Below are 14,311 nucleotides of genomic sequence, written 5' to 3'. Positions count from 1 at the left end.
ACAATCAGTGTTTTCTCGAGTATGGAAAGTTCCATGAGCTGGGGAAGCACCATAGCAAGGCAGTTTGCTGAGACCCTATCCCACCCCAGACGGGGGGGCACGACGTGTGTAGAAATGCCTGGGTCCCCTTAAGGAGACTGCCCAGGTGTGTTCCAGGCGTGACCCGGTTGGGGGGTGGGTGCACCCGAGGGAGGGAGGGAGCTGGGGCGTGGGCCCTCCTGTCTGGATGTGCCTGTGCAGGAGAGGGTGTGGTGCACAAAGGGGCCGGTGTGTGAGTGTGTGTGCGTGGGGGTGTGTGAGGTGCGTGTGCCTTGGCTCCTATTCCGATCCCCCTGAAAGACCCGGATGTGTCCTCTCCCAGTGGGGCCTCAGTTTCCACATCTGTGGCACTGTTAGGGGATCAGAGGCCTCTGGCATGCGGAGCTGCCCTGGCCTGGCCTGCCAGCTCACACAGGTGTTTGCTCTTCCTGAGAAGGTTCTCCTGACCTCTGTGGACCCCAAAGGACAAACAGGGTGGAAGCAGTGCCCGCCAGCTCACTGGGACAGTCATTCCCTGGGGGCCTGGGCACAGGCCCACTGCCCTCAGCAGTCCCGGGCTGGGAGGGCCTGGGGACATCTGGTGGTGTTGCAGCAGGGCTGGGCACAGTGCCCCCTGCTGCAGGCACTGGGCCCAGGGCCTGCCCAGCCCCCACACTGGGCCAACTGGAAGGCCCGGCTGGGCTAGCCTGCCCCACCCACGCACGACTGGCTGGAATCAGGTCCCACCTGGCCCTCGGGGGCTTGTTCCTGGGGCTCAGACAGCTCCAGACACAGTGGCTCCCTGTGCGCACAGGGCGGCCCCCTCCCTGCAGCGCCCACGGCCCCAGCCCTCCCTTCCCGCCTCCTCCCTCGCCTGGGTTCTCAGGCCTCCCAGCTCATTAGGTCCTGGTTATTAAGCTGGGGGTGGGGATGACATAGAGGGTTCGTAGGTCATGTGTTCAGGACTAGACTTGAGGGAGTGTTTGAACCTCTAAAAATATCACCTGCACAATTCTGTGTGTGTGTGCACTTGGGGCATCGTACCAGCAGGCATCACTTTTGAGAGTATCGTGTGCCCAGCACACTCACTTAATCCTCACCCGCGGCATGGTGGGTATTGCACCCATCTTACAGAAGCAAAACATTGAGGCTAAGAGTCCTGGAGCCACATGGCAAGATGGGAGGAGGCTTTGAGCCCAGGTCCTGCCAGACCATTATTCCGCTCTTCCATTCTGAGGCTGGCCCACGTTCTCTAAACTATCACGACCCTCAAATGCAGTTGGATGAGGCCTGTGGTTGTGGGGGTCTCCAAGCAGAGGAAGGTGGGGTCCCCTCTGTATGTTCAGCTCACAGCGAGCTATAGTGATGGGATCTCCATAGGGCCACTGTTTTTGTTCTCTCCAGGCACACGGTGTCCCTGGTGGCCCCTCTTAAGTATGGCCCCAGTAGAGGAAGATCATTATCAGACCCCCAGGGGCCTCAGGGAGACATTTCAAAATAATTAAAAAAACAAACAGAAAATGGTGTGTATGTCAAGAGCTGTCCCTGTCCTCATGACACCTGCATTTAGAGGCAATGAACATCATGGCACATAAACACAATGGAATACGACTCAGCCATAAGAAGAAACCAACGCTACCATTTGCAACAACACGGATGGAGCTAGAGGGTATTATGCTCAGTGAAATAAGCCAGGCAGGCGGAGAAAGACAAGTGCCAAATGATTTCCCTCATTTGTGGAGAATAACAACGAAGCAAAACTGAAGGAACAGAACAGCAGCAGACGCACAGACTCCAAGAAGGGACTAGCGGTTACCAAAGGGGAGGGGTGGGGGAGGGCGGGGGGGAGGGAGGGAGAAGGGGATTGAGGGGTATTATGATTAGTACACTTGGTGTGGGGGGTCATGGGGGAAGACAGTGTAGCTCAGAGAAGACAAGTAGTGACTCTGTGGCATCTCACTACACTGAGGGACAGGGACTGCAATGGGGTGCGGGGGGCAACTTGATAATACGGGTGAATGTAGTAACCACAATGTTTTTCATGAGAAACACTCATAGGAGTGTATATCAATGAGACCTTAATAAAAAAGAAATGCAGAAGTGGAAGGAAAATCCTCCAGAAAAAAAGATCCTTCAGAAAAAAAATAAAAATAACAATAAAAAAATACATCAAAGACATCATTTCAACAGGGACAGACTATTGGGAGGATCATAAAGCAAGGGTGCTAGAGACAGCTGGGGCGGGGACTGCTTTAGCGGGAGAGGGGAAGCTTCTTCAAGGAGAGGGCGATGGGGCAGAGCCAAGCATGATGAAAAGGAACAGCTACAGCTGGAGGAATAGCGTTCCCGGCAGAGAGCACGGCAGGGGCAAAGGCCCTGGGGCAGGAGCAAGCATGGCGGGCCCAGGGAAGGTCCCTGGAGCTGGACCGTAGAGCCTCTCAAATTCTCTCCAGTGAAGGCGCACTTCTTGTCTCTAATCTGTCAAATGCACTGAAAAGGAATGTCTAGGAAAATAAAATTGAAGAAGACATGCCTGGGTGCCAGAAAGCAAGGCACAGGTGAGGATGGGAGTGTGCCAAAGGAACACAAGAGCCAGCTGAGAGCTCCCGATGGCCAAAGCTGGAGCAGTCTGAGCAAGAAAACCCATATCGTGTTGGGTTGTAGCCCCAATAATAAAATAAATATCCATGATATCTGCACGTCGGTACTGGTGTAAATAAATGACTGGATTTCCTAACAAATGAAGGCCCGGGACCTGGCATGCAGACTTCCAAATACTTCACATGGACACCCCACCGCCCAGGACAGGTGGAGCTGGGCACTGCGGCTTCCACCCAGCTGGGCCGCATGGAAAGGAGGGAAGGGGAGTCACTTAGCAGTGGACAAAGCTGACAGACACCCACCACCTGCCTAGGGGATCAAGGTCAACACGAGCAGTCGTGATTAGATGCTGGGAATGGCAAATCATGTACCCTGGTGTCAGGGTGGTGGCACTTAGCCTCTGTGGTCTCCCTGCCCCAAAGCCCACCACCCTCGCTGAATCAGAAAAGGGAAGAAAGATTCCCATCGAGAGGTGCCTTCTGGTAAACCTGACCCTCACGCCTCAAAACGGTCCAGGTCACCGAACAAAGGAAAACTCAAGAAACCGCCCCACCGAAGAGGTGCGTAAGAACCCAAGACAGCTAAATGTCCCGTGGGATCCAGGACCCTATAAAGGTACTTCATGGAAAACCTTGGATAGAGCTGAATAAAGCATGTCCTTCAGTTAATACTGTGTCAAAGTAATGTATGTAATGTTAATAATGTATCAAAACTTCTCATGAATTGTAACAAAATGTCCCATTGGAGTGTGAGATGTTACTAGTAGGGGGGGATGTGCCTGTGTGTCTTGGGAGAACTGTCTTATAATCTGCTTAATGTTTCTGTACACTTTAAACTGTTCTGGAAAACTCTATTCATTAAAAAGAATTTCAAAGACATGCAAATGGTCATAAAATCACTATGTCAAGTTACTGCAAAGTTTCTAAACACTCCCTACTTTCCATACTCTCTCCTCTGGACAGGTAAGCAGCAGGTCAGGACTGGTGCTGGTCTGTGGATCACTTTGAGACATTTTAGAGCAAGTTTCTCAGCTGCAGCTATTTTGACAGTTGGGGGACAGGTCACTCATTGCCGCAGGGGGCTGTCCTGTGCACTGTATGATGCTGAGCAAGTCCCTGACCTCTACCCACTAGAGGCCAGGATCAGCTCTCCCTCCCTCCAACTGTGGCAGCCAAAAAAGGTCTCTGGACATGGCCAGGTGACCCCAGCAGGCTGAGCCGCCCCCACTGAAAACCACGCACGCATGCAGGGGATGAAGTCAAATTTGGAAACATAGTTGAGAACGTTCCATGCATAGTCCCTGCATGTCTGTGAATTTCCAGGCTACCTTGCGGGGCTGTCCCCTAGGTGACCTTACTGGTGCCAGGTGGGTCGCGGAAGCTTCACTCAGAAGGCCATCCGAGGGTGTGGCTTTGAGTCTGGGGCCATGAGCCTGCGTTCGGAGTGCATTTGGGAGAGAGATTTGGCAGGACTTGCTGATCGATTGGGGTGGGTGGCGAGGAGAGGAAGGGAGGAGACTTGGAAGATGCGCAGGTTGCCGCCTTTCACCGCAGCGTGTCCTGTGCTGCGATGGGGCCGTGGGATGAGGGGCCAGGCTGTGCGGGGGAGGAGCGGGCCGAGTTTCGTTGGGGGCAGGTTGAGTTTCAGGGCCTGAAGGACAGCCCAGAGTTCATAGCTTTGACACGTCGCGGTGGGTGGTGCCCATGGGCCTCTTCAGATGTACGATAATCCCAGAGGGGCAGCTCCTCCCACAGAAACACAGTGGGACTCGGAAGCCACCTGTCCTTCGGTAGGGGGACGGATAGGTAAACCGCGGTGCGTGAGGACAGTGGGGTATTAGCCAGCTCGTCAGGGGAATGAGCTGTCAGGCTATGAAATAACGCGGGGGAAACTTAAATGCTTATTACTTAGTGACAGAAGTTAATCTGAGAGGGCGGGAGCCTGTGGCCTCCTAACTCCATGACATATTCTGGAAAAGGTGAAGCTACAGAGGTAATAGAAGCATCAGTGGTCGCCAGGGGGTTGGGGGAGGGAGGAATGCACAGGTGGGGCACAGAGGATTCTCAGAGCAGTGACAATACTGTATATGACACCACGATGTGGGATGAGTGTCATTACACGTTTGCCCAAACACACGAACGCACAACTCCAAGAGGAACCCTTAATGTCAACTCTGGACCCTGGGTGACGGTGACAGGTCCACACAGGTTCACTGACCGTAACAAAGGTACCACTCCAGTGGGGAGGCAGGGGCTGTACGGATAATCTGTATTTTCTGCTCAATCTTGCCACAAACCTGGAACTGCTCTAAAAGACAGTCTCCTATACACACACACACATGCACAGTGGGACACACAAATAAATACTTGATAAATATCCACAAATACACACTTGGGCCATTTTCAAAAGCCCCCCAGTAACACCCACACAAGCACACCAGGGAACACAAGTATGTAGTATCTGCACGCACACACCCTCATGCACTCCCTCCGTACTGACCTAGGTCAGGGGAGAGAGATGACCTCAAGGGTTGGGAATGCATCTCATGCCCTGAGGGGAATACATTTTCTGTCTGCTTCGAGGAGGAGGTCTTTGGGCAGATCAAGTGAGGCCTGGACCTGCCAGGTGCAAAGAAGACCAAGGTGACTGTCAGGGAGGAGGGTTGAGGGGTGAGTGGAGGGGAAAGGGGACCCTGGCCGCTTTTCTGACATTGGTGGATCTGGGAGGGGATGCAACGCAGACGCAGGTTCTGGGTCACCCTGCGGACTCCCCACTGCCTGGCCATCCCCAAGGGTGCAGCTAAGGGAGATGCTAGAAAAGGCAGCTCGGGTACAGACTCTGGGGTCTTGTGCTGCTGCGGTCTGCCCAGATGCCATGGCTTGGAAGCCTCTCAAGAACCATGGTTAGGGCTGAGGATGCCTGTGCGGAAGTCAGAACTGAAGCCTTTGGGCGATGAGACGGGGACTGGAGGACGTGGCCCAGAGAGGAAGAATGAGGGAGGCGAGGGTGCCTCGAAGGCGGGGCTGATCTCCTGCATTCGGGGTTGGCTTGGAGGCCCCGTGAGGTCAGAGTGCACACTCTTGGTAGGTGCAGGAGCATAGTGTTCTGTAGTGACCTCGGGGAAGGCAGTTTCTAGGGCATGTGTATGGGGAGGCATGTGTGCGTCTCCTCTGGTGCAGCCTATCCTTGGTTCTTCCCACGAACAGGGAGCTCACTACTGAGAGCAGCAGGACCTTCTAGCTCTGCTGGCCACGGCGTTATCCCTTTAGCAGAATCATGCATGTAGTAGGCACTGGATTCACGTCTGCGGATGCTATTTCACTGTCCCCCCTACTGTTCCTCAACTCCCCTGTTAAATTATGTATCCTGGACATGAAGGTCATTGTCAAGGTGTGGAGTGGTGTACAGCATTATAGGTTTTCACTTAGAACGCATGAATTAACAGAGCATCTAATATGTCTTAGGAGCAGGGGTTCAACCCAGACAAAGACAGTCTGTCCTCATGGAGGTTATGTTCTGGTGGGAACACAGACATTGAGCAGCTGAAGATACACTTGTTTAATTACAATTGTGCGAGTGCTCTGGATGCAGGGTGACGTGTAGACAGGGAGACCATTCAGCAAGCAGTCTTAATGTACGTTCAATACTCTTGTTACACCTGTATAAATAAAACAGGTCACACGAAATCTCTAAGCAAGTAATGTGAACGAATCTGTTCCTTAGGGGCAGAAACCTGCCACAGGGAGGAACTGCGAGTAGAAGATCGTTGGTGTAACGGCTCCCGACTTGTTCACATGTGCGTGTTCCCACCCATTCCTGGAGTCCCCTCCCACACTGATTCAGGGCTTGGCCATGTCATTTATTTTGGCCAAGGGGACCATAGGAAATGTGGCAGAAGCACAGGCTTGAAAAGCACTTGCAGATTGGAATAAAAGATGGGAGATCATTACAGACCCTTCAGACACTAAAAGGGCAATGAGGGAATTTTATGAACAACTTTATGTCAATAAATCTATTTACATGGCATGGGGCAAATTCCCTGAAATGCAAAACTATGAAACCTTACTTGAGAAAAAGTAGAGAACCTAAATAGTCCCATGTCAATGTACAAAAATGGAATTTGTGATGAAAAGCCTTCCTGCAAAGAAAACTCCATTCCCAGATGGCTTCACTGGTGAATTCCACAAAAATGTAAGAAAGAAATAAAACTGATTCTACACAAACTCTTCTACAAAATATTCGAGGTGGGCAGACTTCCCAACTCATTCTATAAGGGTAGCATTATCCTGATACTATAACCAGATAGGGACATTACAAGAAAAGAAAATCACAGGCTAATATCTTTCATGAATACAGACACAAACAATCCTTAACAACATAAATAGGGTACAGGTCCATCAATACATTAAAAAGGAAAACACATCATGGTCATGTGCGGTTTGTCCTGAATGCAAGGTTGGTTTGGCATTTGAAAATCAGTCAACTTGCCACATCAAAAGATTAGAAAAGAAAAATCAGATGAGAATCATCATCTCAAAACTATAGAAAACTCATTTGACAAAAAAAATCAACACTTGCTCCTGATACTGAAAAAAACCTATCAGAAAACTAGGAATAAAAGGAAATTTACTCTACTCAATACACAGCACCTGTGAAAACTTACAGCTGACACAATATAGTTAATAGCAAGAGATGGAACATTTTACCCCAAGATTGGAAACAAGGCAAAGATGTCTGGTCTTATTGTCTCTATTCAACACTGGAGGTCCTAGCCAGTGCAATAAGGCAAGAAAAGAAATAAAAAAGCACACAGATTGGAAAAGAAGAAGCTAAACTTTGATGAATTTCCAGTTTCATCTAAATAAATGAAAAATTAAAAAAGTAAAATATGATAGATAATCTACATAGAAATCATAAAGAATATGCAAGAAGGCTATTAGACCTACTATGAGTTTAACAAAGTTGTGGGATACAAAGTCAATATATAAAAAATGAATTCTATCTCTACAAACTAATGACAGACAATTGGAAGTTGAAAAAAATCAATGCAATTTTCAATCGTCTCAAAACAATGAAAAATTTACAGATTAATTTTACAAAATGTATGCGAGACCTGTACATGGAAAATAAGAAAACACTATTGAGAGAAATCAAAGAAAGCCAAAATAAACATAGAGATACATGTGTTCATGGATTATAAAATTCGGTGTTGGTAATATGTCAGTCCGCCCACTCCCCAAAATGATCTATCACAATAGATCACATGAAAATTAACATATAAGGATGTTCATCTCTATTCATTTATAACAGTGAAACTTTAGAGACAACTTAAATGCCCAGCAGGAAAGGATTGGTTAAATAATCAAGCAGCCATGGTAGCAGAGGAGAGGAGGTAGAGTCGTGTTTTAAAGGAATATTTAGCAGCAAGGTATTTTCTGGGGCTTTAAAAATGATCGAAAAGTGAAAATACAGAAATTTACCCTTAAATACTCACCCTCCCCATGAGGGAACCACTGTCAGCTGTTTGGAATAGGTTTCCAGGGCGTCTTATGCATGTAGATACTTGTGTATCATTTGTGATGTTTGACATACCTGCAGTCGTGCTCTATACAACATCATGTGGCTTTTTTTCCCATGGAGCAATACGCCAGGGATTTTTCCACGTTATGAATATAGGTCTGTCTCAGTGTTGGTAACGGCTGCAGAGTGTTCCCATACGATACCCCCCCCTTCCCTCCCTGCTGTCCTGGTCCCCAGGATTTACCTCAGTGTCCAGCCAGGTGCACATGTGGTTCAGGGAACTGGGACGTAGGCAGCAGACACTGAGTCCAGGCAGGGAGATGGCCAGTCTGTCCCTTTGCTGTGACTCTGCTGTAGCCGATGCTGGACACATCACTGGTCTGGGGTGGTCAGCTGTGAAAGAAAAGATGGGCAGATTTGATGACATGAAAACATGAACAAAGACAAAAGACCCAACAAAGCAACAGCCTGGAAGGCTGTCCTGATTGTCTAACTATGCCCCTATTGTCACTCGCTGAGATTTTTCCATGTTTCACTTTTTTTTTATGGGGGAATGGATTCTAGTTTATTTGTAACTGATATATAGTGTGTTCATAATTGGGGAACTGCCCAAAGAAGTTTTTTCCCCAATTTTTCTTTTGGTATCATTAATGTACAATTACATGAGGAACATTATGGTTACTAGACAGCCCCATGACCAAGTCCCCCCCCACAAACCCCATTACAGTCTCTGTCCATCAGCGTAGTAAGATGCTATAGAGTCACTACTTGCCTTCTCTGTGTTACACAGCCCTCCCCGTGCCCGCCCCCCTCATTATATATGCTAATCGTAATGTTCCCTTTCTTTTTTCCCTCCCCTTATCCCTCCCTTCCCACCCATCCTCCCCGTCCCTTTCCCTTTGGTAACTGTTAGTCCATTCTTGGGTTCTGTGACCATGTTTCACTTTTACAGGCGGTGGCATCATGGCAAGCCAGGCTGTGGCAAGCACACATCTTTAGGCACATGTATTTATGGACTCAGTTGTTGGATATAGAGCGGCTGGGTCAAAGGTTATGTGCTTTGAGTATTTTGACCACAGTCAAGTTCCCTTCCGAAAAATGTACACTTCCCCTGTGCAAGAGGGTCGTAATGCTTTTTATTTATCCAATTCTCTGGAAGCCTTGATGTTTTCAAAATTTTTAACGTTTGCCAAGTTAAAGAATGAAAACTAAAATTTGTCCTATTACTAGTGAAACAGGCATGCTGTTGCCATTGTTCTGTTTTTCTTTTTTTTTGCTATTTATATTTCTAGACTGTTTACATCATCTGGGTGTCAACTTAGACTATTCCAAAGAGCCATGATGGTCTCGGGGTTAAGAGTGTGAACCCCAGGGATCAAGCTGCTCTGCTGTTTACTGGCTGTGTGACCTTGGGCAAGTCATTTAACCTCTCTGTGTCTCTGTTTCTCATCTGTAAAATAAAGATAATGTTAGAATCTATTTCACAGGGTTAAGGATTAAATTAACCTGATATATATATATATAAAGCACCTAGAATAGTGCCTGGTTCGCAGATGGCATTCAGTAAACATAAGCAATTATCAATTTTTGCCTATAATTTATGTTGCAAACAGTACCTCCCAGGCTGTTGCTCTGTTGGGTCTTTTGTCTTTGTTTGTGTTTTCATGTCATCAAATCTGTCCATCTTTTTTTCACAGCTGAGTTTCAATAAAAGCAAAACCGGGACATTTCAACTGAATATAAAGTAAGAAACTGGGAAAAGAGAAAATATTAACAGGATTCATGTCTAGGCAGTGGAATTCGGATGACTTTCCTCTTTTATACTCTTGTGTCTTCCGAATGTTCTAATGAACATACATCATGAATGTATATTTCCAGATGAACACACATTACCTTTACTTTATGCTTTGCTTTCAAATGTACTTCAGCATGTTGGTAATCATTTTATAATGGAAAAAGCACCACCCATCCCCAATAAACATTGTTTACCATAAAGGACAAAAAGAGTAAGGAGTTAGCCAAGTGCTGCACACTTGACCCTCCCAGAGCCAGCCCAGCAGAGAAAGCTCCACCCATGAAGTCTCCAATCCAGGGGCCAGACACCCAAACAGCACTCTAGCACCGCCCCTGGTGGCAGAACAAAATTGGATCCAGGAAAGGGGGTGGGGGTGGGTGTGTGTGTGTGGTGGTGGTGGTGGTGGTGGTGGTGGTGGTGGTGGTGTGTGTGTGTGTGTGTGTGTGTGTGTGTGTTCGTTCCTGTAAAGAGCTGTTTCACTTTCTTTAAATCACAAAGCAACCCTTTGAGTCAAGAACTAAAATTACGTAAAAGACATAGGAGAGAAAACTGTCACCCAGAAGACAGGGCAGAGTCACCCCACCCTGCCCCCCACTAATTAGTGACCAGAGAGGATCTTCCTAGGTCCATGAGGGGGACTTCTTTTCCAAGGGTCAAGTGTTGCTCCCAGAACTGCAGCCAAGAATGGAAATCTCAACAAATCCACTTCCTGGGGAAACAGAACAGGGTAGTGGGTAAGTGGTTCCATCTCTTAACAACTGGGTAACTTATGTCCTTCTCTGGTCCTCCGTTTCTTCTTCTCTAAAACAGGGATAACAACAATATGTTCTCCATAGAGCTGTTGTGAGAATTCAAAGATTCCATAAATTAATTGTTACTGTTATTGCTGCTGTTCTTGTGTTCTTGTGTGCCTGAAGAACAGGGGAAGTTATGTGGTTTCATTTGGGGGGGCGCTCCAAGAGTCCTAGAGAGTGGGAGACATCTCAGCAATCTTTGCTTTAGCTTCAGAGCTTGATCTCATTCCACATTCACTGAGCAGCAGCTATGAGCCAGGAGCTGGTCTGTGCAGTTTCTCTGCTGATGGAACTCGTATTTGCAGTGAATCTGTAATTGAGTGTGTCTCGGACAGAGAGATTATAAGCAATAAACAAGACAACTGTGGGTAGTGAACGTGACTTAAAGGCAAGGAAATGGGGTGGGTGGGGAAGTACTTTAGACACTGGTTTCAGACTGTTCAGAGAGGTCGATATTTGGGAATGGGCTTGTTCAGTTACACAGAGAACAAAGTGCAGGAGCCTTCAGGGCTGGAATCTGTGGGGAGTCTGAGGAAGAGAAAGAACAGAATGCGTGAGGTGGAGTGCAAGGCAGTGAAGATGGAGACGTCTACAGGGGACAAACTTGGGGTGAATTTTCAGCTTCCTGTGTCCCTCAAATCCTAGAGATCTGGAGAAGGCAGTGATGTTGGGGGCTGGACAGGGAGGGCAGAGAGGGGCCCTTGGCAGCACCTCGGACAGCACCTCCCTGTCCATGGTGCTGACACCCCAAGACCAGGCTCCCCGGGAGGAAGAAGCTATTGATTCAACAATGAGGATACAGGAGACCAAGCTCCTCACCCTCAAGGGGCCAGCATTCCAGGCGTGAACATCAATAATGATCAATCAATTGTCCTAGAAATAAACATAATTTTTTAAGGGGTTTCTATTGGCTCAGCCCATGCACTTGGGAGAGAGTGTGTTCACCCCCTCCAAATACGCCCAAGTCCGAATCCCCAGAACCTGTGCATATGTCACCTTATGTGGCAAAAGGGACTTTGCAGATGTGATTAAATTTAGAATCTTGAGATGGGAGATGATCCTGGCTTACCCGGGCGGCCCGATGTCATCACAGAAGTCCTTATAAGAGGAGGCCAGACGGTTAGAGGAGGAGCTGGGTGATGGAAGCAGGGGCCAGTGTGATACGGTGGGAGAAAAATCCAACTGCCCTCTGCTGGCTTTGAAGGAGGAGGAAGGGGCCACGAGCCAGGGAGTGCAGGTGCCTCCAGAAGCTATAAAAGGCAACAGAACAGACTCTCCCCCAGCTCCCCCAGGAGGAACACAGCCCTGAAGACACCGTGATGTTAGCCTGGTGTGACCCACTCGGGACTTGGCCCCCAGCATTGTAAGATAGTAAGTGTGTGTCATTTTAAGCCACCGAGTTTGTAGCAATTAGTTACACCATCAGTAGGAAACTCATACAAGAGGCAAAGCTCAGAAAAGCCAGGTCTCTTGCTCAGGAAATCTAGGAATTAGAAGAAATGGGCATTTGAACCAGGCGGTCTGACTCCTGTGCTCTTCACCACCTCACCACGCAGAAATATTTTTGCTGCGGCGATGGTCTGAACTGTGTAACCCCACACGCATATGTGGAAGTTCTAACCCCTCTTCAACTGACTGAAGGCGTGCATCCACCCCACCCTGCCCCAAAGTCCTATGTTGAAATCCTAACCCCCAATGTGATGGTATCAGAGGCGGCGTTTGGGAGGTAATTGGGTCAGGAGGGTGGGGCCTTCGCTAATTGGGGTTATTGTCCTTGTAAAAGAGACTTCAGATACCGCTTTCTCTGCAAAGTGAGGATACAAGTCAGCAGTTTGCACCCCAGAACTCACGTTGACAGCTTGGTCTCAGACGTCCAGCCTGCAGAACCATGAGATGCACATTTTTGTTGTTTATAACCCACCCCCTCCATGGTACTTTGTTATAGCGGTCCAAACGGGCCAAGACACCCCAGAACCTCAGGGCATGACTACATTTGGAGACAGGGTCTTTACAGAAATGACTGAGGAAAATGAGGTCCTCAGGTTGGGCTCTGATCCGATCTGACTGGTGTGCTTATAAGACGAGATTAGGACACAGAGGCACAGAGGGAAAACCACGTGAAGACCCAGAGAGAAGACAGCATCTATGAACCCAGGAGAGACGCCTCAGAAGGAAGCAACCCCGCCCACACTTGGACTTGGACTTGGAGCCTCCGGAGTCCTGAGCAGTAAATGCCCGCATTAAGGCCTCCCAGTCTGGGAGAGCAAAGTACCTGGGGCCTCTGGGAAGCTCCAGCACGTCTCCAGCTCCACCTGAGCTCCCCTTGAGGAGCGGTGCTCCCCAAACCTGCAGTCACCGCAGCTAGGGGGCTCAACCCACCCCCGCTGGTTCAGACTTCTTCCCAGTGCTAATCTCACTCTGAATCTCCCATCCCATGTCTTCCCCGAGAGGGCCCCTCTGACCCCTCAAACTCCATGTGCTCAATAACGGAACCCAGCCGCCCCCTGCCCCTGCTCCTTAAAGATGCCCCTCCGCAGTCATCTATGCCAAGGTACCCTTGTCCTCCTCCACGTCCCCTGCCTGGTCCCCCACTGCGTATCAGCATCTGTGTTCTGCCAAATTTTCTCTCATGTGTTTCTTGGGTGTTGTCCCCTCCTCACTGCCCCGGTGTCTGCTGCCCTAATTTAGGCTTCATCATCTCTCCTTGGTCCTTCGATCCACTCCCTTCTGCAAACTCAGATCTGACTATTGCCTCTTGAAATATTCTGATTCTCTGCTCAAAAACCCTCTAAGGCTACCCACGTGCATGGCTGGTGGGAACATAAAACAGTGCGGCCCCTGTGGGAAAGAGCCGGACAGTTCCTCAAAAAGTTAAACCTAGAATTACTATATGAATTAGTGATTTTATTTCTGGGTCCATAATCAAAGGAGGGACTTGGTTGGATATTTGCACCCCATATTCACAGCAGCATGATTCACAATGGCCAAAAAGTGGAAGCAACCCAGTGTCCATCGATGGATAAGTGGATAAACAAAATGTGGTATAGCCACACAATGGAATATTATTCAGCCATAAAAAGGAAATACTGATGCTTGATGTAACATGGATGGACCTTGGGGACACTGTGCTCAGTGACACAGGCCAGACACAGAAGGACAGATCCTGCCTGATCCCACTCCCAGGAGGTCCCCAGAGGAGTCACATCCTCAGAGACAAAAAGTGGATGGTGGGTACAGGGGCTGGGGGAGGGGCTGGGGAGTTTCTGTTTCTTAGGGACAGAGTTTTGGTTTTACAGGAAATGAGCTCTGGGGCTGGATAGTGGGGACGGTTGACAGCAGTGTGACCAAGTGCCCATGGAACATTCTCCAAGAGAGATCACATGTTAGCCCATAAAACAGGTCTCAATACATTCAAGAAGATTGAAATCATATCAAGCATCTTTGCCAACCACAACAGTATGAAACTAGAAATCATTTACAAGAAAAACGCAAACACATGAACACCAAACTTTGCCGCTAACCAACCAACGGGTCAATGAAGAAATCAAAGAGGAAAACACAGGACCTTGGGGCAAATGAACAT

The 14,311-nt window shown here is 48.5% G+C and overlaps 1 long non-coding RNA gene across 2 annotated transcripts; it reads right to left on the bottom strand.

Moving 5' to 3' along the window:
* Nucleotides 1–4,914: 4,914 nt before the first annotated feature.
* LOC108399681 (uncharacterized) lies at nucleotides 4,915–10,534 on the bottom strand. 2 transcript variants are annotated; one of them, XR_012124526.1, is made up of 4 exons: nucleotides 10,129–10,534; nucleotides 9,756–9,836; nucleotides 8,384–8,532; nucleotides 4,915–6,277 (listed from the first exon to the last, which is right to left on the bottom strand). It is a non-coding gene; the product is annotated as an uncharacterized lncRNA (long non-coding RNA). The 2 variants fall into 2 exon arrangements; XR_012124525.1 differs by lacking the exon at nucleotides 10,129–10,534 and having other exon boundaries at nucleotides 9,756–10,121.
* Nucleotides 10,535–14,311: the final 3,777 nt, after the last annotated feature.

The sequence above is a fragment of the Manis javanica genome, chromosome 13 (genome assembly GCF_040802235.1).
Source record: "Manis javanica isolate MJ-LG chromosome 13, MJ_LKY, whole genome shotgun sequence".
NCBI classification, from domain to species: domain Eukaryota; kingdom Metazoa; phylum Chordata; class Mammalia; order Pholidota; family Manidae; genus Manis; species Manis javanica.
Note: the sequence above shows the minus strand (reverse complement) of the source record. Positions and strands in the feature narration are given on the sequence as shown.